The 27147-nt window shown below is 42.9% G+C and overlaps 1 pseudogene; it reads right to left on the reverse strand.

The window, feature by feature from the left end:
• Positions 1 to 12944: 12944 nt before the first annotated feature.
• LOC138990604 (U6 spliceosomal RNA) lies at positions 12945 to 13045 on the reverse strand (annotated as a pseudogene).
• Positions 13046 to 27147: the final 14102 nt, after the last annotated feature.

Raw genomic sequence — 27147 nt, forward strand, 5'->3', positions numbered from 1 at the left:
ACAACAACGCCTTTGCAAACAATTGCCTTGGATTTTAGTTCTACAGCAAGCACTAAAATATTAACTGTGACCATTCCAGGAGCCATACCACAATGCAGTTCCCTAACATGAATGAGTCCACCTTAAAACGTTCAGGACTTTTCTCAGTACAAGACAAGTCAGTCATGCCCTGCTATGTGTACCTATCATAGGCATCATGTCCAGAAGTTTCTATCAACCTTTGGTACTATCAAACTTCCAACTGGAAGCATGAAGAAATACAGATTTTAAAAAATCTGTTTATTTATTTGGCTACACTGGGTCCTAATTGCAATGTGTGGGTTCTAATTCCTTACCAGGGATCAAACCTGGGCCCCCTGCACTGGGAGAATGGAGTGTTAGCCACTGAAACACCAGGGAAGTCCCGAAGAAATACACATTAATTGGGACATGTTATTAAAAATCCAAGGTAATTGTTTGCAAAGGCTTTGTTGCTGTTGTTCAGCCCCTAACTCATGTCCGACTCTTTGAGACCCCACAGACTGCAGCGCAGCAGGCTCCTCATAGCTATAACAGAAGACATCATTAACAATCCGTTTTAAAGCAACTTCGCCTACAAGTTCTCAGGCTTTTGGTCAGTATTCTTGGCACAAGTATTTTTTGTTAGACTTATGCTAGTAAACACTGGTTCCTGTCCTGCTCTGCTGCTCTCTAGAGGCGCTGTTCAAAAGCCACCATCTGAAATGGTTTTGACCCCTGGGAAATTTTTTTTTTTTCATTTAATAGATATAAGTGTCTCACTTACAGAATTCCTTATTTTACTCACATTGTAAATAAGCAAGCTGAAATTTAAATTTTTCATCTCATTTTTTAAAAATCTTATTTTATTTAGGTAAACTTACCTCGTCCCAGGACGTGATCATAAAGGCTGTTATTCATGTCCCACCTTCACATCCTGATGGACGCTGGTGCCTACCCCTGTGTCCCTGCCTGGCATGACGTGCCCCCTTCTCCTGGGATCTGTGAGTATAACAAATTCTCTTCTAATGGCAGTCATCTCCTGATCTATTGACCTCCCCATACCTGAGCACTAATAAATCCTGCATTTTAAAACACTGTGGGACTAGAAGTTACATGAAGTGAAACCTGTTCATACAACTGAACTACATGGACATCGAGTTCTTGCCCTGCGATAGCTTTACTTTTATGTAAGTGCGGTTGGCCCTTGAACAACATGGGTCTGAGTGTGTGGATTCTCTCTCTGTAAATATATTCTTCGGTATTACACCACTGACACTGGGAGAACCCACAGATGCAAACTGCACACATGGAGAGCCGACTGTAAACTTCCTCATGGGTTTCCAACTGTACAAGAGGTCAGTGCCCCAACCCCACACTATTTAAGGGTCAGCACTGTGTTTAATAAGAATTATTTAAATTTAAGATGAAATGGAAAATTTGAATGAATATTTGATATTTATTAATTATACTTTAGAAGAAAAGCAACCTTAACTTAAAAATAACCTTAATTAAAATGTTAATTTAAAAAATGTTTTACATCTATGTTTTAATGAAAATACATTTAAATTGTGTCTCTCTTAAAACTGGGTTTTGCTTTAATCCTTTAGACCATGAGTGTCAATAACAGATTATGTGACTATTGATTACAGCAACCTAGATAATGATTTCACTGAAATAGAGCCAACAAAATAAGTTTTATGGAATAAATATAAAATACTTTATTAATTATGTATATCTTTATTTCATCACTCATTCAAGCAGCCTTTGTCCATCTCCCAGTACACCCACATGTGTGAAATAACAATCAAACGTAGTTGTCATTGGTATTTTGATGACTTTCCATCAGATGAAGACCATAGTGCTGTTATTTAAATTTTTTCTTTCATATTTTAATTTTGTTATTATGAAGATGTATTTTTTAAAATAGTAATACAGAGCATATATGCCTTAATAGTTTGCTTAACTTATGATTTTCAATATTTAGGTGTGTGGTACATGAGCCTGAAGGGCTTCCCAGGTGGCACTAGAGGTAAAGAACCCACCTATCAATGCAGGAGACGTGAGAGACACGGGTTTGATCCCTGGGTTGGGAAGATACCCTGGAGAAGGATATCCCAGGCAGCGCACTCCAGTGTTCTTGCCTGGAGAATCCCTGTGGACAGGGGATCCTGGCGGGCTTACGGTCCACAAAGTCACAAAAAGTCAGGCACTGCTGAACGATTCAGCAAGCACGCACATGGGCCTGTGCTGGTAATCCTAAGCTGGGCCCACAGTTGTAAGAGTAGTTAGCAGAAATACTGACTTTCTTTCTGCTTCTCAAAATGACAAGCTTCCTCCAGCCATGTCCTCTGGCAGGAACTCTGTCTGAAATCTCACCCACCCCGGATCACTCATCTGAGCTTCAGGATCACCTCCAGAGGATGCTCTTCCCTGGACCCAGGCTCTAGTGGATCCCCCTGTTTTCTTTCCCTCACTATTGTTCTTGTTTAGTCACTCAGTCGTGTCTGAATCTTTGTAACCCTATGGACTGTAGCCCACAGGCTCCTCTGTCCTTGGGATTTCCCAGGCAAGAATACTGGAGTGGGTTGCCATTTCCTTCTCCAGGGGATCCTCCCAACCCAGGGATCAAACCTGCATCTCCTGTTTTGGCAGGCGGATTCTTTACCACTGAGCCACAAGGGAATCCCACCATTATAATGCCATTTTTATAAATAGGAAATGCACGTTGTGTTTCAGAAATGAATGGTCAATCCAGCCTCACTAGGTTGGAGAGGAACAGGCGCGGATGCTCTCCTTCACATGGAGGACCCCTTGGGCTGACCCACTCCCCACCTCTCTATAAGCCTCAGTTTCTCATCTGAAAATTCAGACTTGGAGCACAGCCTTTCTAGGCTACTAGGTCTTCTGTTTCTGCATCTTCTCTTGACAATGATAGAGGGAGTGTAGGGCTTAGGCACCTACACTCAGCTCAGACCACCTGGGTCTGGATTTTGGCTTTGCCATGACCTTACTGCACCTAAGGTGCAGGTAAGTTACTGCACCTTGTTCTCCCCATTTATAAATGGAGCCAACAATAAAAATTACCACCAGATATTTCCTAATCTGGGCTCAGATCCCTGGTGGCTCAGATGGTAAACAATCTTCCTGCAATGAAGGAGACCAGGTTCGATCCCTGGGTTGGGAAGATCTACTAGAGAAGGGAGTGGCAACCCACTCCAGTATTCTTGCCTGGGAAATCCCACGGACAGAGGAGGCTGGCGGGCTACGGTCCATGGGGTCACCAAAAGTCTGATACAAGTGTGTGACTAACATTTCCTAATCTATAACTTTATTCATTTTCTGTCTTCTAACACTGGAATTTAGACCCTAGGCAAATTAAATCAGAATCTTTGATGTCGGGCTCAGACTGGGTATTTTTCTTAAACTGTTCTTACATGCAGGCAGGGTTGAAAACCACTGCCCGTGGCTAGCTTGGTTGTATGCTCAAGGAAATATAAACAGGAATGGCCAGGGAGGCCTTGTTTGCAATAGCAAAAAAAAAAAAAAGTAATTAAAATATACAGCACCGGGAAAATGGAGATGTATGTTATGGGATATTCATAAGGTACAATAAATACTACACATCAGTTAAAATAAATTTCCTTGAGCTACGTAAATCAACATGGATAAATTCCCCCAAACACAAGTATGAAAAGCAAGTTAGGGGAAATTATATATGGTACAGTAGTGCTTATTTTAAAGAGCTAAAAAAAAAAAGATATAAAACAATGCATAATTGATGGATACATATATCTGCAAGTAAATTTAATTAAAAAAAATTCCTAGATGATTAACATCAATTTCAATGAAAGTGGTTATTTCTTGAAAGAGGTGGGTACAAGCACTAGGAAAGGAGAAGCAGGAGGTTCACCTCATTCTTTTTTTTAAAGATAGCATCTTAAAATGTTGCTTACTTTTTATTCATTTGTGTGTGTGTTTCTGTTTATTTATTTGGTTGTGTGGCATGCGGGATCTTAGTTCCTCCAGCTTAGGTCCTCCAGCTGGGACCGAACCTGCACTCCCTGCATCCCTGAATTGGAAGCACAGAGGCAAGTCCCTTCATCTCTTATTCTTAATGCTTTATTTAAATGTTCCTTTATCAGAGTTCATTCTCTTTACTTTTCTGTGTCCTTGAAATCTTTTGTAATAAAAAAGAGTAATTTTACAGTGTTTTTGGAGGTGCTGTCAATAGAACTTCATGATTGCTTTGGTTCATTCTGGGGGCTTTCCAGTTTTGTGGCAAATATTGTCTAAACTTGGGCTTCCCTGATGGCTCAGAAGGTAAAGTACCTGCCTGCTCTGTAGGAGACACAGGAGACGTGGGTTTGATCCCTGGGTCAGAAACACCCCCAGAGGAGGAAATGGTAACCCACTCCAGTATTCTTGCCTGGGAAATCCCAGGGTCAGAGGAGCCTGGTGGGCTACAGTCTATAGCATCAAAAAGAGTTGGACATGACTGAGCACGTTGTCCAAACTTGCTTCTCACTCTTCCTCAATACACTCATCCATTAGTTCATTTGCTTATTTGTTCAGTGACTATCTGTTGAGCATTGCTTCCAAAGCGAGCCCATGGGGAGAACTCTGTTCTGGGACACACTTTGCTTATCCTGTCCTCAGCCTTTTCTTCCGCCTTGGAGTCTACAATGAGGGCGAATGGGTGTGTGTAGGTGTGTGGTTGAGTCCCTTCACCGTTCACTTGAAACCATCACAACATCATTCATCAGGTATACCCCACTACAACATAAAAAGTTTGAAAAAGATTACTTTTTAGTGTGCATGGCAGGTGCTTTGCAAAGACTGTCATGGTTAGACTAGCTTTCATTTTTATATTCTCACCCATTTCATGATATGTGATCTAAATTCCTCGAAGGTCCCCACAGAGCAAAATTCTCTAACAGAACCATCTAAAGAGAAAGACACAGGGCTTAGGCAGACTGACAAAGATGAGGCTGCGGGCAGTTACTCATGCTGCAAATCCGAAGTCTGGCTATACTGAATCTCCAGAGACTTTGAGAGATTTGCTATGATTTATAACAGTTCAAGTTTCTTAAGGACTCAGATTATGTTTCCCACTTGTCCACACAATCGTCATCAGTCCATATTGTTTTCCAGGTTTTTATTAAACAATAACCTCCCTTTTCCGGATGCTGGGTACTTGGTATCTTCCCTTTGACTTAAAACATTAACATTATTGAATGCAATTCTTCTCCCTTTTATTTTTCCATCTCCTTAGGTTTCAACCAGCTGCTAGTACACAGTATCTTTAGCTTTGAAAAAGAAGTAGAAAGGGAAATCAAAGGTGCATTTATTTGGGGAAAGATTATCTAAGATTCTAGTTATTTACCAAGTTCTACATTAAATTCTCCCAACCTCCCTGCAAAAGAAACTGCCAAATAAGTGATCACAGCCTGTATCAAGGGAGTATATGTTGTCTCCCCTCTGCTTAGTAAGGTTTCTGAGTACAAATTAGATAGAGCCTGTGACATTACAGTTTTACGAGGAGTGAGGCTTCTTTTTCATTCACGTGTGAAAGAAACAAAACTTTTCAGGATTCAATTGGCTGGAGGAAAATGTCATGCCAGCCTGTGCAAAATGATGGGGACAGCTGGCTGGAAAGGCCAACATCAGAAACCAGCCTCACCTCCTCGGTGTGGAAATTGACACCAGGATGCCTATAAATAGCGCTCTCTGTTCCCCAGTGCTACACAAAGAGCAGTGGGTATTTAAATGAAAGCCACCACTGTGTACAGCTCAGAGGCAGGCTCAGTGGTTTCCTTATAGAGGCCGAGGAACGGACATCCATGGGCAGCATGCACTGTGACAATGTCACGTTTGCTGGGGGAAAGGGGGCCCCCTGGGGCTCGGGGGAAGAGGGCTCCAGGGGTTAATATGTAAGATGTACAGACTCCAGTTACCCAGCAGAGGTGATTGCAGGTAACCCGGAGTTCAGCCAGGTGCTCAGCCTGGCGTGCGAGCCAGCCTGAGGCGCTCACATCTCTGAGCTTTTTGCTTCCTCAGTTTGGACAATCTGGAGAGGCCACCCCAGATGGGTGTTCACAGCCTATTCTGAACTACACTTTAAACTGTGACCTCTGAGTTCAGCTACATCCCATAACCACTCCTCAAAGCCCCAGGAAATCTCTGATTTTCAGTAAACAGTGTGGAGTCACCCCAAATTTCCAACCCTTGGGTTTGTTCTCTTTGATGAACAAGGCTGTCACTCACCCATCCTCCCCTATAAGCCTGTCCAAAGGCAATGAGAGTTAAGTGTTCACTTCATGCTTGTTCCATAAAAAAGTCTTTTCACTTTTCTGGCTGGGACCTAGAAGAGCAGTGAGGTCCCGGAAGAGGGTGGCCCTGGAGAAGAGTTCTGAAGAGCCTCTGTCTTAGGTGCATTGATTGACTCAGTTTAAAACCACCCTGGCTTCAGGGAAGGGGAAGAATTTCAGGGGGGAGGAGTGCAGAGTGTGCTAACATTTCGTGCAACTCATCAGTTCAAGACACTGCTGCGGGGAAAGACTGAAGGCGAAAGGAGAAGGGGCAGCTGAGGATGAGATGGCTAAATGGCATCACCGACTCAATGTGCATGAATCTGAGCAAACTGTAGGAGATAGTGGAGGACGAAGGAGCCTGGCATGCTGCAGTCCACGGGGTCAAAAAGAGTCAGACATGACTTAGCAACTCAACAACCACATCGGTTCAAACACAACCCAAGCAGATCCAACACACGTGACACAGAACTGGGGACTGATGGAAGCTGGAGACGATCCCACGTCACAGTGACTAGCACACAGAAGGCTGTGCTCTTTTGTTTTCCAGGGACTCTAGAACACAGCAGGGGAGTGTCACTTCCACCAGGCTTCTGGGGGTTACTCAGGGATTGGCTCTTCTCTAGAATCTGCAGTGATTCCATTTCAGGATGCGAGTCCCTCATCTGCTGTGTGAAAGAATGAAGACTTTGGAGGAAGTGAGGGCATATGGGTGATCTGCATCTGAAATCTGTGCTTCCCCAGATTGCTCATTCAAGACCAGAGGGGTGACCTGGGCCAGGTGAGTCCACCTCGGGCCTTTTTTCCTGCCTGTAGCTACGCTTTCTCCCTTCCGCATCCCGTAATTCTGTTTGTGGGGACTGCTGAACAAAAGCAGCTGTTTGCTCTGCTGACATTTCCTCCTTTAGGCAGAAGACAGAGGAACTGCTTGTGTGGCCCCGGGGCAAAACATTTATGTTTAATTAACTCAGTGTTAAAACTCATCATCCATGGAGGCACTGATTCTTCTGGATTTATCTGCCAAGTCAGTAGCTTCCGACAAATAACATAGCTTCTATCTAGTCCAGTGGGGCTTCCCTGGTGGCTCAGACAGAAAAGAATCTGCCTGCAATGCAGGGGACACAGGTTTGAGCCCTGGGTTGGGAAGATTTCCGGGAGAAGGGAATCGCTACCCACTCCGGTATTCTTGCCTGGGAAATCCCATAGACAGAGGAGCCTGATGGGCCACAGTTCATGGGGTTGCAGAGTCAGACACAGCTGAACAATTAACACTTTTATCTAGTCCAGCAACGAGACAGAAAGCAATTTTAGGTGAGATTTTTATTTGATGTGATCCAAACTCTAGGTTGTCCCTTTCAGGAGGGAGAATCATCCCACAGGAGTGCTTTTAAGTGATGTTTTTCAAGGAAAAGCCCCCAAGGTACATTCCAGTTCCGACCAATTATGTCTTCACTTGGTTTATTTTCTTAGGTTTTAAATACTTTTCTATTAAAAAAAAAAACTTTAAAACTGTACTTTTATGATGATTCAAAGGACTGCCGCTGCGCCTTCAGCTAGAAGAAAACACACAGAATACATTTAAATGAATTACAAAGTGTATTATACTCTGCAAATCAGCATTAAAATGCACATTAATTTCTGCAGCTCTTAAATACTTCGGTTGCCGAGGAGCTGCCTCCATTCTATAATTGAAATAGCTCTTCAGATGCAATTTAGATGCTGATTGGTTTTTAAGTATTTTTAAAAGCTAACAGCTCAGATGGAAAAAGGGGGTATACCCTTGAGTTATAAATAGGAGCACAGATGTCATCAGCCATGGACTCATCAGACCATTGCCAAACACAGTGATTTTCTCCAGAGAAAGGATGCTCTACCCGGAAGGCAGGCTGTTCAGGGGACCCTAGAGCTGGCTTGACATCAGATCCAAGACCCCAGTTGGGAGGGAGTGACTTGCATAAATGAAGCAGGTCTCTTTTTCACTCTGCTCCTAATCCACACATTCCATACCTTCTCTTCTTGCCTTTTATTACCTCCAACTTTTTGTCAGTTTCAAGAAATGTCAAGTAGGAAAAGAAGAGGCAAAGCATAAAAGCAAGTTCTTTGATCTTTGGCAGGTGGAAATCTACACGTGTGACCAGGAAGAGGTTTCAGCTATTAATAAATGTCTAAATTTGGCATCCCAGTGCTTTGTGGGCTTTATGTTATATGCACCATGCCAGGCAGCCAAAGGGTATTTGCGAGGTGGCTGTGTCCCCATGGCAATGCTTAATAACTTCAAGGTTAAAAAAACAATCTATGGATTCTTAGCTGTGTGTCTGCCTCCTTGATATTAATAAAGTCATTCTGGCGACTTCCCTGGTGGTACGAATCCACCTTCCAAGGCAGAGCATGTGGATTCAATGTCTGATTGGAAATTAAGATCCTACATGCCATGGAGAAACCAAGCCTGCATGCCACAGCCAGAGAAGCCTGTGTACCACAGTGAAGACCCAGTACAGCCCAAGAAGAAGTTGCTTGAACTTACTCATGGGAGTAAAGCAGATGTTGGAGAAAAGATGGAAGGTCCAATTAGTTCCTAAATTTCACATGAGCCGAGGGTCCATGGTCAGGTCAACCAAATTCTTGGTTTCTTAATGTTCTTCCATGACAAATAGCATTAATGAAATGCTAATTAATGATATATTAATGATATATTTTTAGAGTGTTCTAAAGTTGACATGTAAGGTCATAATGCTTGAAAACCACAAATTGCTATGTGAATACAGAATTGTTAGGGAATTCTGAAGATGAAGATTTGGGTGAGGATTCTAGGGAGCTTGCCAGAAGGCAAATCTCAAAGGTGTATAAATCCTTCAGTGTACTGTATCCAGTCAGACAATTTATAGGCAGGAAACGATCCAGCTTCAAAGACAGCCTAATTGTGGTCTATAAATGCCATCTCTCTCTTTAGAATTCCATCCAAAGAATGAGTAGGTTTAAGTTATGGAAGAAAGATCTACTCTTTCTAAAATTAATTTTTATTTCTTTCATTGACATATAGTTGATTTACTACATTAAATTAGTTGCAGGTATGCAGCCTAGTGATTCAATATTTCTACAGATTCTATTCCATTAAAATTTATCATGAGATAATGGCTATAGTTCCCTCTGCTGTACCATAAACCCTTGTTGCCATCTATTTTATATATAATCTTTGTACCTCACCATCCCCTCCCCCGTGCCGCCTCTCGCCCTTCCTTCTCCCCACTGGTAACCACCAGTTTGTTCGATATATCTGTGAGGCTGTTTCTGTTTTGCTACACACATATATTTGTTTTATTTTTAGATTCCACATACAAGTGATATCATACAGTAATTGTCTTTCTCTGTCTGATTTATTTCACTAAGCATAATACCCTCCAGGTCCTTCCATGTTGCCACAAATGGCAAAATTTCATTCTGGAAAAATCTGGCCTTTGTACTTTTTTTTTTTTTTTACCTACAGCATGTGAGGAGGAAAAAAAAAAAAAGAGAGAAACAGCTTGGCTGATACTAACAAAAGTAATAATAACAGCATCTAACTACCATTTATTGTGTAGCTGACCAAAATGCCCAGCAATTAGCTTTATACTTCATATCCATTGTCATCTTCACAAAACTCTATGAAGTAGCTACTATAAATATCCCTTTTTATAAATGAAGACACTGTAGTCTCAAGAGGGTAAGTATTGTGCTCAATCTCATATAAGAAGTAAGAGCAACATATATATTCTAACATGCCTTTTTTTAACTCAAAGTACATTATATGTAACTGTACAGATTGTTAAGAAGTCATTGTGAAATGTATCACACGGTGTCATTGTGAAATATATCCCACTGTGTGCCGCTCACAGGAATACTAGGCTTTCCTGAAAGCCAGGGGTGGTTAAGAACATTCATCCAAGTGTGAAGAAGAGTAGGGAGAAGAGATTTCAGGTGAGAGAGTTTTCTTTTCTTCTGAATATGATATGTCCTACTCTGTCTAGTTTCAGTTCAGTTCAGTTCAGTCACTCAGTCGTGTCCGACTCTTTGCAACCCCATGAATCGCAGCACGCCCGGCCTTCCTGTCCATCACCAACTCCCAGAGTTCACCCAAACTCATGTCCATCCAGTCGGTGATGCCATCCAGCCATCTCATCCTCTGTCGTCCCCTTCTCCTCCTGCCCCCAATCCCTCCCAGCATCAGAGTCTTTTCCAATGAGTCAACTCTTCGCATGAGGTGGCCAAAGTACTGGAGTTTCAGCTTCAGCATCATTCCTTCCAAAGAAATCCCAGGGCTGATCTCCTTCAGAATGGACTGGTTGGATCTCCTTGCAGTCCAAGGGACTCTCAAGAGTCTTTTCCAACACCACAGTTCAAAAGCATCAATTCTTCAGCACTCAGCTTTCTTCACAGTCCAACTTTCACATCCATACATGACCATTGGAAAAACCATAGCCTTGACTAGACGGGCCTTTGTTGGCAAAGTAATGACTTTGCTTTTCAATATGCTATCTAGGTTGGTCATAACTTTCCTTCCAAGGAGTAAGCGCCTTTTAATTTCATGGCTGCAATCACCTTTACTCATCATGAAAAACTAACACAAAGAAAAAGGTATCCTGTACCACTGAGAGAGGAGGAAACTCACCACTGACCAAAGATCTCAAGAAGAGATGTAGAAGGGGTCACCTTCAAGTGCTGTAATGACTTAATTCTATTCCCTAGATCATTATTGTTTTTATTTTTTTTAATAAAAAAAGCTTTTTTTGGCTTTACTATTTGGCTTGTGGGATCTTAGGTCCCCAACTAGGGATTGAACCTGGAGCCTGGCAGTGAAAGCACTGGGCCCTAACCACTGGACCACCAGGGAAGTCCCTAGATCATTATTTAAATTATACTGTTAAAATCTGAATAAAATATGCAGAAACTCCAAGAGTGCCTCCTCCACAACAATCTCAATGGAAGTTGAAAAAACAGAGCGCACTGTAGTTTATTTTCTTTGAAAAAATATTGAGGCACTTGAAGGATGAAGTTTAAGCAATGCCCCCAATGTCCAGAGCTCCCCCTTTAGCCAAAATCTCGACATCAGAGTGCTTTCTCTCTCCTAATTTTGCACGGTTTGCAAACTTAAAAAACAAAGCTACTGGGACTTTGTTGTCAGTCCAGTGGTTAAGATTTCGCCTTCCAACACAAGGGATGCAGCTTCAATCCCTGGTCAGAGAGCTAAGATCCCACCCGCTCTGGGCCAAACACACACACACACACACACACACACACACACACACAATAGAAACAATATTGTAACAAATTTTCAACAGAGACTTCAAAAATGGTTCACATAAAAAAATCTTAAGAAAAACTACTGAAAAAAAAGCAGAGATAAAATGATAGTACTTAGAAAGAGTGGAGATGAGGAGATTGTGGGATCTTTCTAAAAAGCAAATATTTCCTTTTGTGATGGAAAATCAAAAACCTTTGTTAGACAAAAGCCGGTACATACATGATGTGGGTTAATGTATCCCAGGAAGTGACTGAGAAGAAGCCTGAAGGGTTTGCTCTGCTGCGCTGTCTTAAGCGTTGAAGGAGGTGTCCTGCTCGATATCTACCCCATATGTTGTCTGCAGCTGAGCCCGTGATCAGTTGTGTCTGACTCTTTGTGATTGTATGGACTGTAGCCCATCAGGCTCCTCTGTTCATGGGATTTCCCAGGCAAGAATACTGGAGCGAGTCGCCATTTCTTTCTCCAGGGGATCTTTACAACCCAGGGATTTAACCCTTTCCACCTGCATCTCCTTGCATTGGGAGGCAGATTCCTTGCAGCTGACAAGAGGTTCGACTAAGTGGGAGGCTGTCCTTCATGTCCTGTCCCTTCTTGGAGCCAGCTGAGGGTAGAGGGGACATCATGGCTGCGGGCAGACAGAAGTCAGGGGCGAAACTGACCAGCCCAGTGGAGGGTGGAGCCTAGGAGGACTCAGAAACGATATGCAGCCGGGATCTGAGCTCAGAGAACCCCAGAAAGTCTCTTTTCTTTGCAGGATAGGGCATCCGTAGTTGGGAATAACACAGTTTGAAAGGTTTCAGAGCTCAGCATGTTGCTGTGCTAAAATAGATCTGTGCTGCGAGATTGCCAAGCTGGCATTAAAAAGAGGGAGGGGGGAACAAAGAGGAAAAAAGAAAGGGATGGAAGGAAGTGTCCACACCATGTAGACCCAAATGAAGTAAACCCAAGACTCACTGCCACTGCCTCCAAATGTTTCCAGGGAAGGTGGGTCGATCTTTTTTAACATATTTATTTGTTTAGTTTGCTATACCAGGTCTTTGTTGCAGAATGCAGGATCTTTAGCTGCTACATTCAAAGTCTTGGTTGCAGCATGTACGATCTAGTTCCCTGACCAGGGATTGAACCTGGCACTCTGCATTGGGAGCTTGAAGCCTTCGCCACTGGACCCCTCAGGGGAAGTGGATCATTCTTAATTGTGCCTGGGATACATAGGAATTACACTTTCTGGAAATCCACACTTCTTATCTTCCTATCGGTGGTTCCATAACTGGATAGCACACTAGTACCTCCTAGACATCCTTTCAAAATGACCCGATGCCCCATTCTACCTAGACAGCATTTTTTTTTTAATTACAAGTAAAAATATGGAATGATTCACAAATTTGCTTGCCATCCTTGGGCAGGTGCCATGCTCATTTTTGTGCTGTGTCAGTTTTAGCATTGTCTGTCCTGTATCAATACGTGTGATGCTGAACCTAGCATCAGATTCAATTTGTTTCGGGCTAGCACTGTTTTTCTTCTTTTTCTTTTAAAATCCCTCTGTTGAGAGCACTTCCTTGGTGGTACAGCGTCTAAGACTCTGTTCTCCCAATGCACTCCTAATGCACGGGGCCTGGGTTCTGCTTAGGGAACTAGTTCCCGCATGCTACAACTAGAGATCCTGTACACTTAAAGAACCTGCTACCAATACCAGAAACATAAGAGACATGGTTTGATCCCTGGGTCAGGAAGATCCACTGGAGGAGGAAATGGCAACCCACCCCAGATTTCTTGCCTGGAGAATCCCATGAACAGAGGAGTCTGGCAGGCCACAGCCTATGGGGTCACAAAGAGTTGGACACGACTGAAGCGACTTAGTATAAACGCATGCATGCTGCGACTAAGACCCAGCACAGCCAGATAAGTGTATAGATGTTTTCTTAAAATTTTTTTTAAAAAATAAAATTCCTGTCTAACCTAATGTGTAACCAATGTTGAGAACTGCCTTGATTCCCTTCTCTTTGGGAGATGTTTCAGGCATTTTCTAATCATAACTAGAATGTCAGATCCCATCTTCATGAACTAGAATTTCCCATGGAGTTTTCCTGGTGAGTTTCTGGTAAGAAAACTGTGACACAGGCTGAAACGATTTCTGTATTTTGTGATTTGGGAGTTGGTGATGGACAGGGAGGCCTGGCGTGCTGCGATTCATGGGGTCGCAAAGACTCGGACATGACTGAGCGACTGAACTGAACTGAACTGAGCTGAAGGTGTACATTCCCTTCCCACCTCCACACCCCAAACGCCCATTTTAATGCAGCAGAAATCAGGCTGCCTCTCACAATCACTGGGGTTCAATCACTGCTGCACCAAGTGCAATCCCAATGATGCTGGCGTTGCTTTTACATACACGCTTGGCCATGGCCTTCACATTTCCAGCATTGCCATTGCCCGACGTGGATTGCTGCAACCATATGTGTTTAATGGGTTCATAGGCGCTTAAAAAGTCTCTAAGAAGTTGACACCATGATTTGGCATTAAACCCCACAGTTATTGAATACAAAAAAAAGGTAGAGTAGGGGGATAGAGCTTGGTATTAGGTAAACCATTCTTTGTCATTTAAGGAATCACTTAAATTCCTTATGTTCTCAAGAAGCAACAAGCCAGTGCTTACTACTATATATAAAATAAACAACAAGGCCCTACTGTATAGCACAGGGAACTATATTCAGTGTCTTGTAAGAATCAATAATGGAAAAGGAATATATATGTATAACAGAATCACTCTGTTGTATACCTGAAACTTCTACAACATTGTAAATCAACTATACAACAATTTAAAAAAGAGAGAGAAAAATATGTTATTTGGAAGAACCAGTCATGTTCCTCTCTTTCTTCCACCACCGGCCTCCACTGCCTACCGTCACACCCAGGGAACTATCATTCATTCATTCATGGATTCATGGATTCATTCACCACGTGCCAGGCAGGCAATAAGAAATGCACTATGAGAAGGCTGAAGCCACCCTCTGCCCTCTTAAAACTGGGGCAGATGGGCAGCAATAGATTTTACTAGGATTATTTATTTTTGTGAGGACATGCAGCAGATAGCTCTTTCAGAATTAAAAGCTTGCTTTTGATAGAAATTAGTTCTTTTTGTGGGCTTCCTGGTGGCTCTGATGGTAAAGAATCTGCATACAATGCAGGAGACCCGGGTTTGATCCCTGGGTCTGGAAGATCCCCTGGAGAAAGAAATGGCAACCCACTCCCGTATTCTTGCTTGGAAAATCCCATGGACAGAGGAGCCTGGTAGGCTACAGTTCATGGTGTCACAAAGTCTTCTTGCATATAAAAACAAGTGAGAAAAAATTCTATGCTCCATGTATCATTATCACCCATCCTCCATCCCCAGGGTCACAAAGAGCCTCTGATGGATCAGAGAAATCCTGGAGACTCGGAGATGTTTATTCTTGCCTGATCCACAGAGGACAGAGTCCAAGGTTTTCCTAGAAACAGATCTAAGGCCAGAATCTGCGAGTTGATGTGAAGGTAGCCGTGCTAAGAGAAGCTGGGATTCCAGGGTTTCGTGCTGGCAAAATCCCAGCCCTGACAAATCCAGTTCACTCCCACCAGCCAGAATGAGCGGAGAAGGCAGTGGCACCCCACTCCAGTACTCTTGCCTGGCAAATCCCATGGATGGAGGAGCCTGGTAGGCTGTAGTCCATGGGGTCGCTAGGAGTCAGACATGACTGAGCGACTTCACTTTCACTTTTCACTTTCATGCATTGGAAAAGGAAATGGCAACCCACTCCAGTGTTCTTGCCTGGAGAATCCCAGGGATGGGGAGCCTGGTGGGATGCCGTCTATGGGGTCGCACAGAGTCGGACACGACTGAAGCGACTTAGCAGCAGCAGCAGCAGCAGGTGCAGCCAGAATGAGGAGCCGCCACAGGAGGAGCTATTTTACTAGTAAATTGCTCCTGGTTTGTCTTGTGTTCGAACAAACAGCCAGACAATGAGAAGCCTTGCTTCAGAGAGAAGCTCCGGCTAAGCTGATGGCAAGTTTAGCTGTTAATTGAAACCTTTTGCTGATGACTAGTCAGGCAATCTGTACTTAATGGCCTTTAAAAGGGATGCCCCTCCGCCACCACCTTCAGAATGGTATTTTCATTTTGGATGATGTCAAAGTCTTCTGTGTTTCAAGGAACAGAAGGAAACATTTGTTTTTGTTGGACATTGCTACAGGCGCTGAGGGCTGGCAGGGCACAGCTCTGCTTTGAGAAAGCTGACGGACCACAGGGGCTTCTGGCACGGCTGCCAGAGAGCGGGATCCAGGGCTCTGAGCATCAGGCTTTCTGGATTTCTCCTTGAGGACTAAGGCTCAGGAGAAGGTTCTGGCTGAACGTGTAGCAAGTGCCAATACGACTTGGAAAAAAAGTGTTACTCAGTGGTGTCTGACTCTTTGTGACCCCTTAGATAGCATAGCCCACTTGGCTCCTCTGTCCATGGAATTCTCAAGGGAGTAAAACTGGAGCAGTTTGCCATTTCCTTCTTCAGGGGATCTTCCCTACCCAGGGATCAAACCCGCATCTCCTGCGTTGGTGGGCAGATTCTTTACCACCTGGCCTACCAGGGAAGCCCAATATGACTTGAGCAATGAGTCAAAACAAAACACATCGTCTAGGGGTTTTGTTGGTTTTTTTTTTGGATGGTGACAGATTTCATTAACCATAACACAAGCCCTTCTGCTCCATCATCTTACATCCTCCGGCTTCAGATTATTTGCCTTTGAATCAGGAATGATTATTTTTTTCTTCTCAGATAGCTTATGTATTAGTGTCGCTTCTGGAAAAGAGAACAGTTCTGGGGAGACATTATACTAATATTTACTGTTAAAAACATCTTGGCACATAGAGGACGGCCTGTATTAACAGCCACATCTGCGCTCTGATATATAGACTATCATCCTTTAATTCTTCACTGTTCTCTCCTCTCCCTGATAAAGCAATTGAAGGAGCCAGTACAATATATGCACAAGCTTTGTTAAAAACGATGTGTTATATGTGGGTGTGTGTATTTTCTCTCACTAGTGTGTATGTGTGTGCACCTTGAAAATTTGCAAATAATATGTGCTTTGGACAGCAAAGACATCGAATCAGTCAATCCTAAATGAAATCCACTTGGAATATTCATGGGAAGAACTGTTGCTGAAGTTGAGGCTCCACTACTTTGGCCACCTGATGTGAAGAGCCAATTCATTGGAAAAAGACCCTGATGCTGGAAAGACTGAGGGAAGGACGAGAAGGGGGCAATCCAAGAGGAGATGATTAAAAAGTATCACTGACTTAACGGACATGAGATTGAGCAAACTCTGGGAGACAGTGAAGGACAAGGGAGCCTGACGTGCTGCAATCCATGGGATCACAAACGTAGTGCCCAAATGAGGCAATGGGGCCTGGAAGACAATTATTTGTCACTTCTGTAGTCACTATGCATCTGATGTTTCTACTACAAAAATATAATCTTTTTTTTTTTTTTTTTTTTTTTGTGGGCGGCTCCACTTTACTGTGCCTGCTGCCTCCGCCCGCCTCGGCCCGGCCGCCCAGTGAAAAATATAGTCTTTTAATAATTGAAAAATTAAGATGAAAATGAAGGGGTAGAGTCCCAGGCAAGTTTCAGAGAAAGCGTGCCTCCTTGATGGTGAAATAAGGACTCACCAGGGCGGGCCAGTGCTAGCTGGAAGCCCTGATCCCTGGTAGGGCAGCCTGAGCAGCGAGGCTGATGGACAGCTGACTCAGGGCGCTCTCTGCTCTGCCATCACCTCTCCTAGAAGTCCTCTGAACCTGCGAGCTCGAGGGGCTCAGGGTCTGGAGGGGACGTCAATGTTCAGAAGCGCCATGCAAATTGCCTCCGAAGTAGCAGCTGGGGAAGGGTGACCCTGAGTCCTGCCTGACCTCTACATTAAGGTAGTCGAGTCAATAAGACCTAACATGCTTATCTTAGAGCTTAATCCAGAAGTAGGAAACTGGGGCTTGTAACATAACGTATATATGGCTGGCAAAGGGCTGGAAAGGGCTGGGGGTGGGATAACAGGCACCCTGGTCATGGGTGGGGGGCTGAGGACTCTGGTGGGCACCTGGCACAGCAATTGGTTGAGATCCAACAGAACCTACGGCTCCCCACTTTGAAGGGTAGTAATTAAGAAAACAGGGCTTCCCAGGTGGCTCAGTGATAAAGAATCCACCTGTCAAGCAGAAAATACAGGTTCGATCCCTGGAGTGGGAAGATCCCCTGGAGAAGGAATTGTCAACCCACTCCAGCATTCTTGCCTGGGAAATCTCACGGACAGAGGCGCCTGGTGGGCTACAGTTCGTGGGGTCGCCAAGAGTCAGACATGATTGAGTGACTAAAATAGCAACAATTCAGAAAGTCCTGTATAAGCTACAAGGACCTACTTAGAGCACAGGGAACTATTAACATATTCAATATATTGTAATAACCCATAAGGGAAGGCAATCTGAAAAAGAATATATATATATATAACATATATATATCTGAATCATTTTATCGTACACCTGAAACTAACTCAACATTGTGAATCGACTGTGCTTTAAAAAAAAAAAGAACAGAAAAATGAAAACAAAAGAAACGTCCTGTAGACCACATATGCTTTTAGGCACATCCACCCAGAGAAGGTGGCCACGTGGTGAGAGAATCATGTTGTAGGGACGGCATGGAGACTCGCAGTGGCGAATGGGTACCTCACTTCCTGTTTGCTTCCCCCAGAGAAATAGGTGACTGACTTTTATTAAGAGCCTGCTGTTTCACATGCTAATTCTATTGCCCCACAAGGATGGGGGAGCTATTTTGCAGGCTCAGGAGCACAACCACTGGGCAAGGTCCCCACCCACCTCTGATGACCCTCTGTGTTTGGGGCAAAGGCCTTCAGATATATAGGTTTAAGCAGGGTAGGTCTTTCTGTTAAGAAAGAGAAGAGGATGATTCCTCTATCAGCTCAAAGGTAGTTTATCCATTTGATCTCATCCGGGGCGGCATGAAGTCACTTTCACTCTCTGCTTGAAGATCTTTCTCTGAATTATTTTGTAAAGCTATATTCTGTGCAGGGCATGTGAAAAGATACAGATTCACTCTAAATTTGTATCAAAGAAAAATGTAATCGGAGGCTGCAGCTAGGGGTTCTTAGGGGACTGGAGATAAGGACTCGAAAATTGTAAGTAAGATATTTATCAGAAGAAGGGGTGGAAACAGGGATATCTTTGTTACGGGAAAATCCAAAAGAAATCTCCAAGCAGAAAAGCAGAGCAATGACAGAGCACCGTCTCACCAGACACAAGAATGGAGTACTTGGAGGGGTGGGGGGGCATACCTTCCATTGCCTCCCCACTGTTCCTGCTCCCATGGAAAGAAGGACTTAAGTAGGGGGATCTAGAAAGAGCAGAGGAGGCTGGTGGACTCTATTGAGTCAAGCGAAGTGCGCACTTCAGAGGAAGCCAAGAATTTGGACTCCTGTAACCTTTGCTGACTTAGGGAACACACAGCTTCTAGTGATCTCTAAAGGCCGAAGCAAACTCAGGAGATCTGAGCATTTCTCTTTGGGGCACTGTCAAGGGTTGGAAGATGCAAAGAACTGGGAAGAGAGCCAACTGCCCGCTGTGCAGGCCACAGTGTAAAATAAAAATGCAGGGTCTTGTGTTCAAAAAACAGAAAACAGTTTCGTTAGTGGCACTGACCTCTAAAGCCTTTCCTCTGCAGTCTCTCCCCTGACTTCTCATGAAGTGTTTTTTTTTTTTTTTTAGTTTACCATTTAATGTTGATCTAAATTAAAAAATATTAAAAATTTAAATTGTTAGCACAAGTTTCGGTGTTCATTTAAAAGAACGTTTTATTGGAGGATAATTGCTTTATAATGTCGAGCTGGTTTCTGCATGAATCAGCCATATGTGTACACGTGTCTCCTGCCTCTTGAACCTCCCTCCCACCCCGTCCCACCCCCCCCCAGGTTGTCACAGAGCACTGGGTTGAGCTCCCGGGGTCACAGGGCAAGCTCCCACTCGCTATTTTGCATACGGTAATGTTTACGTTTCCATGCTACTCTCCCAGTTCGTCCCATCCTCTTCTCCCCGCGCTGTGTCCACGAGGCTGTTGTCTGTGTCCGCATCTCTGCTGCTGCCTGCTGCAGTGTCAGTTTTCAATGTAAATATCAGTGCGTTGAATTCACAACGCAGAAGCAGTAAGACTGCACAATTCGGATATCATAGCTTACCCGTAAGTTCATGTGGGTCTTTTTTTTTTCTCAACAGAAGAGGATGAGAGAAGGGACAAAGCAGGGCTTGACGTCTGGCTCCTGGACAGAGAAAAAGGGAAGCCAAGATTCTGGGATGATATTAAGAAACTCCACTTTGATACAGTTAGACCTGGAGCTCAATAGCCAACTCAGGTAAGATTCAAAAGTAAAATCTGATTGAGAAAGATGATGTGATTTAAGAACGGAGTGCTAGCAGAAGGCAAATACCTCCATAATAGCTCAAGGCCAAGGTGAGGAAACAGGATAGGTTTGAACACAAGAGGAGGTGTGGTAAACCCAGGCAAGCAGACCATTTTTGCCTCATTAACTTGGGAGTTGAATCAACCATATTTTCTTTGGGGTAGATGACCCTTTTTCCTGTACTGAATTTTTATTACCTATTTGGCTTGACTTCACTAATATATTTGTCTGGCTCATCCACCTGGTCATCCTTAAGCTGGGGGTGGGGACCACCTGATGACCCCAAAGCTCTGTACCTCTTTTCAGACCCCAACCCAAACCCCAACGTTCCTGCCATAGAAATTCGACATTACAAGAAGACCCAGGCACAGAAAGGCATTTATATAGCTTGGAGCTGAGGATTTGGAGCCTGCTAAGTCCCTGCTTCAAGCAGAGGGAAATTAAGCCCCATCATGCAATCGCATGTAATTTCCATCTGGAAATTACTTTGCAGGAAAATGGTCCTGGGCCTCTTTGCCAGCTGATTCTCCGAGCGTTCAGGCCCTGGTTTACAATGATGCCAGACAGCACTGGGTAAGGCAGAAAGAGACTCCAGAAATGACCATGTCCTGTTTTACAATTCAGAGCTGAAACTGGGAGCTGAGATAGAAGAGCAGGGACAGACTGGGGAAATGGATTGGATTAGATTATTGCATTAACCCAGAGAACATTTCAAATGAAAACTTGCATAGTGTAATCAATAATTCAGTCTTATCAGTGTGCTTGTCTGGGCAGATGACATTTATTTTAATAGAGACTCTCAGGAGGGGGATATGCAATTTTATGGTGTGGTTTTTTTTTTTGAGCATACAAATGCCTTTGCTTATTTATCTATGGTTGTGTGGTGCTTCTGGAGTCTATTTCTTCTGTGTTTTGTAAATTTCAGAAATCTGAATTGAGAAGGACCTAGTCTCTTCTCTGTTCCTATTCATTCCCTACCTGGTCTCTCAAATCCAGGTTTGCACCTACTTTGTCTAAGACACTTTGGCTCATTTAATGATGTCTGACTAGTGTCATTTCATTGCCTGTTTGCTTGTCCTAGACATTATTCTTATAATTTGCATTGTATTTATTTTATAGTTCTCTCATTTTCTCTTTCAGAATCTCTAGCCTTTCTTTTTTTAAGTGGGGTTGCATGACATTCCTTGCTAGATTTTAAAGCACCTAAAGTTAAAGATGGATCTTTAACTTGTTACTGCAAAGTTCTTCCAACTCCTGCAACCATTTCCCCCATTCTTACAGACTGAGGGGACTAACTATGACCAAAGGCCAAATCTGGCCGTCCGTGTGTGTTCTGATAAATAAAGCTTTATTGGAACAGATCCATGCTCATTCAGCTCAGGCTGCTTTCCTGCTGCAGAATATTGCAGTGAGACTGCCTGGCCCACAGTCTAAAATTTTACTCTCTGGCCTTTTACAGAAGTTTGCTGATCTCTGCTGCAGGCTCATGCCTCTCCATCTTCCACACCTACCTCGGACTAAGAATCAAGCCAAAGTGTTAGGGTGGAAAGGAAAGGAGGCACCCTTGTCTAGTTTCATGGCTTTGACTGCTGCTGACCCGGTCAGTCGCTGGAGAATTCCCCTGAACCTCTTAGAATCTCCATCTCCTCGTTTATTGAATGAGAACAATAGTACTAGCCTCAGTTAGGATAAATACCTGAAACAAGTCCCAAAAGAGCACAGCATAGGGCTGGAGGGAAAAAATAAAACTATCGCGATAAAATAATTGTAGTTACCAAAGGGGAAAGGAGGTGGGATAAATTGGGAGCTTGGGATGAACAGATACACACCACTCTATATAAAATAAACAACAAAGACCTACTGTATAGCACAGGGAACTATATTCAATATATTGCAATAACCTGTAATAGAAAAGAATCTGAAAATCATGTATGTGTAGCTGAATCACTTTGTTGTACACCTGAATCATTGTAAATCAATTATGTTTCAATAAAAACTTTTTAAAATTTGTAATTTTTTTTTACTGAAGTATAGTTGATTCACAATGTTGTATTAATTTCTGCTATAAAGCAAGGTGGTTCAGTTTTATATATACTTTTTTATATTTTTTATATTATACTCTTTTCCATTATGGTTTATCATAGGATATTGTACATAAACAACAAGGTTCTACAGTATAGCACAGAGAACGATATTCAGTGTACTCTATATTAAAATGTTTTTAATAAAAGTTAAAAATAAACAAATGGTATGATGATAAGGACAAGGATAATAATGACAAGGTACCATCCTGTGCCAAAGGCAACCCTCCAGACAGATTGTTTTCCAGAATTAGTGTCCAGGGAAGCCCAAAAGAGAAGGGAATCATTGCTATGTGGAGTCCTGCATGGAAAACCATTCCCTCACATTAACCTCTTTCACATCCCCTGGGGAGCCCTTGTATGTATCAAGGGCAAGCCCCCACCATCTACCATTTTGAGGTGCACCCAGCATTTAAGGTATAAATATGCAGTATTTCTGAACAGGGTGGATGACTGCAGCTATCAGGGATTAAATTACTGGATTGGATTCTGTAGCCTTTAACGTCCTTGGAGTTTCCTTGTTACACTCATTTTTTCCTGCAGGATGGTACTGTGGGAACTGGTCGTTTCTACTTCATTTTCTATGACCTCAACACGTAGAATTAAGCACACACAGTCCACATCCACTAGTTTTTGTTTGTCTGTTTTGTGTTTTTTTAAATTCCCTTCTGAATACCCACTGTATTAATCTGGGTTCTATAGAGAAACAAAATCAATGGGAGAGATGTGTCTGAAGATCTTTCTTTAGCCATCTATCCAACTAACCCTCCATCTGTCTATTCTTCCATCCATCCATCCAATGTATGTATGTATTACTTATCCTATCTATCATCTATCCATTCTGTTCACTCAATCATCCATCCATCTAACCAACCAACCATCCATCCATCCATCCAATGTATGTATTACTTATCCTCTCTATCATCTATCTATCATCTATCTTTCTGTCTATCATCTATCCATTCTGTTCGTCCAACCATCTATACATCTAATCAACAAACCATCCATCCATCCAAAGTATGTATGTATTACCTAATCATTCTATTTAACATCTATCCATCTGTCTATCCATCTATCTATCTATCAATCATCTAATAAGACATTGGCTCAGGCAGTTAATGAAGTTTGAGATATCCAAAACTCTGCAGTTGACAGGCTAGAGACCCAGAGTGTCAATGGAATAGTTCCCATCTGAGACTGAGGACAGGAGACCCACATCACAGCTCAAAGACAGTGAGGCAGAGCAAACAAGTGCCCCCCACACAGACTTTGGTTCTAGTCAGACCTTCCATAGATTGGATGAGGCCTCCCACGTTTGGGAGAGTAATCTGCTTTTACTGCATCCTCCAATTTAAATGTTAACCTCATCCAGAAACTTCCTCACAGACACACCGAGAATAGAGTTTAACCAAATATCTGGGCCCCTCCTGGAGGCCTCCGAGTGTTTGCTGCAATCTGATTACTTAGCAACAGATGTGTGCCCCCGGGGCTGCAGAGAGCAAGGAATTGGTTATAAAAGTGACTGCATACTTTTATAGCCAAGGCAAGCTAAGTGCTTCAAACCAAATGTTATTACCGTATCCGAGAAGAAGCACTCACTGTGAATACTGAAAAAGGTTCCCCCAGTCCACGATTCAAATGATCCCGTTTAACAATTTGCTTACAACCACAAGCCACGGGTGATCCCCATGTCTTCAGCATCACAGTCTCTGATCAGAGCTCTAAATGTCCTTTCCCTGAGGACACCATCCTTTTCTGCCTGGAGGAGGGCATTTCCTTGAGTGACTTCTTAATTCTGCTTTTGTCTCCCTGAAGTCCATTCTGAGCAGTAGCAGGCAGTGTGAGCTCTTAAACACAGGAATCTGATCATGCTCCTCCCTTGAGCAGTTTCCCATTGCTCCAGGAATCGTATCCACGCTCCTTAACAGGCCTCCCAACTCGGAGTGGCCTGGCCCTGCCTCCCTCTCCAGGCGCATCTCGTACTGACAGCTTTTCTGACATTCGAACACCATACGCTTTCCCCGTTCCTGGGCTTTCTGTTCCTCTCTTGCCTGAGTGTTCCTCCTGAGTCCCCCACTGCCCGAGTCCCCCACTCACGTTCTACCTCCCATCACACCTCCCGGGCAGGGGGCAGCTTCCCTACCACGCCTCTCTGTTAAGAATTGCCTTCTTTATTTGTTTGTTTTCTAATTGATTGTCTGTCTTCCTCACCACACACACACACACACACACACACACACACACACACACACACACACTACACTGTGTATTATTTTTTGGTTCTTATTTTATAATTCAAATTATTTAATCTATGTTTTCTTATCTGCACAATTGGAATAGTAATAATAAGTCTTCAGGTAATTAGGATTAAATAAGCTGTTGCAACATGCTTGTAAATTTCCCCACCACACATTAAGCCTTACAAAAAAGGATTACCTCTTCATTGTACGTACATACATATATGCCAAAGATAGATGCTCATTATGACATTAAATTTGTGTAAATGACTGTAAGCATCACTTTATCGGCAATGATAAGATAGCAGTGCTTTAAATTTTAAAAAGACTAAATGAAGAATACCTTGGCAAAATCCATTTCCAAAAGGACATACCATCCAAAATGTACATTCATTAAGCAACTGACACACAGGGAACTCTACTCAATACTCTGTAATGACCTACATGGAAAAAGAATCTTTTAAAAATGGGTTTATATATATTACAACTGATTCACTTTGCTGTACACCTGAAACTAGAACAACACTGTAAGGCAGCTCTACTGTAATAAACATTTTAAAATAAAAAACAAAAAAATAAAACACTACATTTTATAAAGCAATTGAATAGCAAATGGCACACTTCAATTCTCATAACTGCCTTACCTTCTCCTGCACCCCCAGCGCCTAAACCAGAGCCCAGCACACAGCAGGTGAGCCATAAATATTTGGGAAGTCAATGGACAAGCAGAAAGGATTGCACGGATGTTAACAATGGTTAACATTTGCAGAGGGAACATCTTTGGCTTTTTCACTTTTCTGGTTCCTGTGTTTATTTTGCAACAATTTGCTGCTTCTATAAGCCAAAGAAAAAGCCTCTCGGGGTATAAAATGGGGTAGGATCTCATGGAAGCAGCGCGTGTATGAGACATCCCTGCAAATCCAGACTTGCCAGCGTCATCCGTTCTGGGTTTCCCATCTGTCTCCCTTAGGTGAGGTGGGGCGTTCTTTGCAAAGTATGAAGCCAACACTTGCCATACGCACTTTAAAAAAAATTTTTAGTTGTATGCTTTGGTTATTTTGGGTTCAAGATAGCAACCCCAAATGAGTTCAAGATGCCACTTTTGGGGAAGAGAATGGAAAAGCAGGACATGACAGCTGAAACAAAAGCAGAATGGCCAGAAAATGGTGATTCCAGGGAACCGATGGTGAGGAGAGGAACAGACCAGGAGGGAAGCGGGTTGCCCTGGGTGCCCGAGTCCAGGGAGGTGGGGCCTGTGAGCGGACCCTGGGGAGGATGTCGTGTGGACTGGCCCAGGACTTGGCGCAGCACTGGAAGATGCCTTCGGCTCCAGAAGAGACCAAATAAGACGCAGAAACAATGAAGGAACCGTGGGGGGAAACTCCTCTCATTTGCAGCAGCTGTTCATGTTTTCTTTGGAGTAGTCAAAACAATAAACTGATGTCTTAACCCCCTTGCCTGCAAATCAGCTGGGGAGACTTTGGCACCTATTGCTGTTTTGATGCAGTGAGACTGACTCGCTCTGGAAACCTGCTGTGATGAATAACTAACTGAGCACCATGTCCGCCAACTTGTTCAGATGAAAGGTGTCAGGTCAGGGAAGCCCGACTATTATTTGTACAACTATGAATATTTGTTTCTTTTCTCCCATTGAAGAGATTTGATTTGTCTATTGTGTTTACCGTTGTGCAATCAACATGATACTATCAATTGTTATATTTGTAGATTCACTGCTTTCTCTGTAGAGTAATGATAGTAATATAAACATAATTAACATTCACTGATGGCTTCCCTCAGGCCCTCTGCTGCGTGCTGAATGTATTACCTCATTAACTCTCACAATTGTTTGATGAATGAAAAAGTACTGTATACCTCCCCCCGCCCCCCATTTTTCAATAAGGAAACTGAGGCCAAAAAAGATTTAGGATCTTACTTGACAGTTCAAGGTCTGTTGGGCTTCCCTAGTGGCTCAGACCATAAAGAATCTGCCTGCAATGCAGGAGACTCAGGTTCAATCCCTGGGTTGGGAAGATCCCCTGGAGAAGAGAATGGCAAGCCACTCCAGTGCTCTTTCCTGGAGAATCCCATGGACAGAGGAGCCTGGTGGGCTATAGTCCACAGGGTCAGAAAGAGTCGGACACAAGTGAGCGACTATCACTTTCACTTCCTTTTCAATGGGATGGGAGGTTTCAGACTTAGATTAGACTCTGGTTCCTGAAAGCTTAATTTCTGTGTTGTACTTCTTTGCAAAGCTAAACTTTTCACACTGCATTGGAGGGAGATCTATATATGCAGAATGAAGTCTTAATTAATGGTTGTGCTGACTTTTCCTGTTTCTGGATTTTTTTTTTTTTGGTGAAATACAGATTGCTTTGAAATGCATTCATAACATACCAACGTTACTGGGAAATAATACAGCTGATTTGGAGCTTTTGTCTTGGTTTGACCTGGGCCTAATTTTATTACTAATTATAAAAATAATAAACTTGATAAAATGCCTAACTGGAATAAATGTGAAAGACTTCTTCCTTTATTCCCATCCCAATTTCCAAAAGGTGACTACTGTTAGCCATTTTTAAATAAGAAATGTATTACTTCTGGAAATATGTTACTCCTTTACAAACATAAATATCAATGAATACATACATATCTTTGGAAATAAAACACAAACAGAATCATGGCCAAGATAATTTTCAACGACTTTCTTTTTTTCATTAAAAACATGCGCATAGCTTTAGACTCATCAGTAAAAACTGTAT

Source organism: Bos mutus, chromosome 13, assembly GCF_027580195.1.
Source record: "Bos mutus isolate GX-2022 chromosome 13, NWIPB_WYAK_1.1, whole genome shotgun sequence".
NCBI lineage: Eukaryota > Metazoa > Chordata > Mammalia > Artiodactyla > Bovidae > Bos > Bos mutus.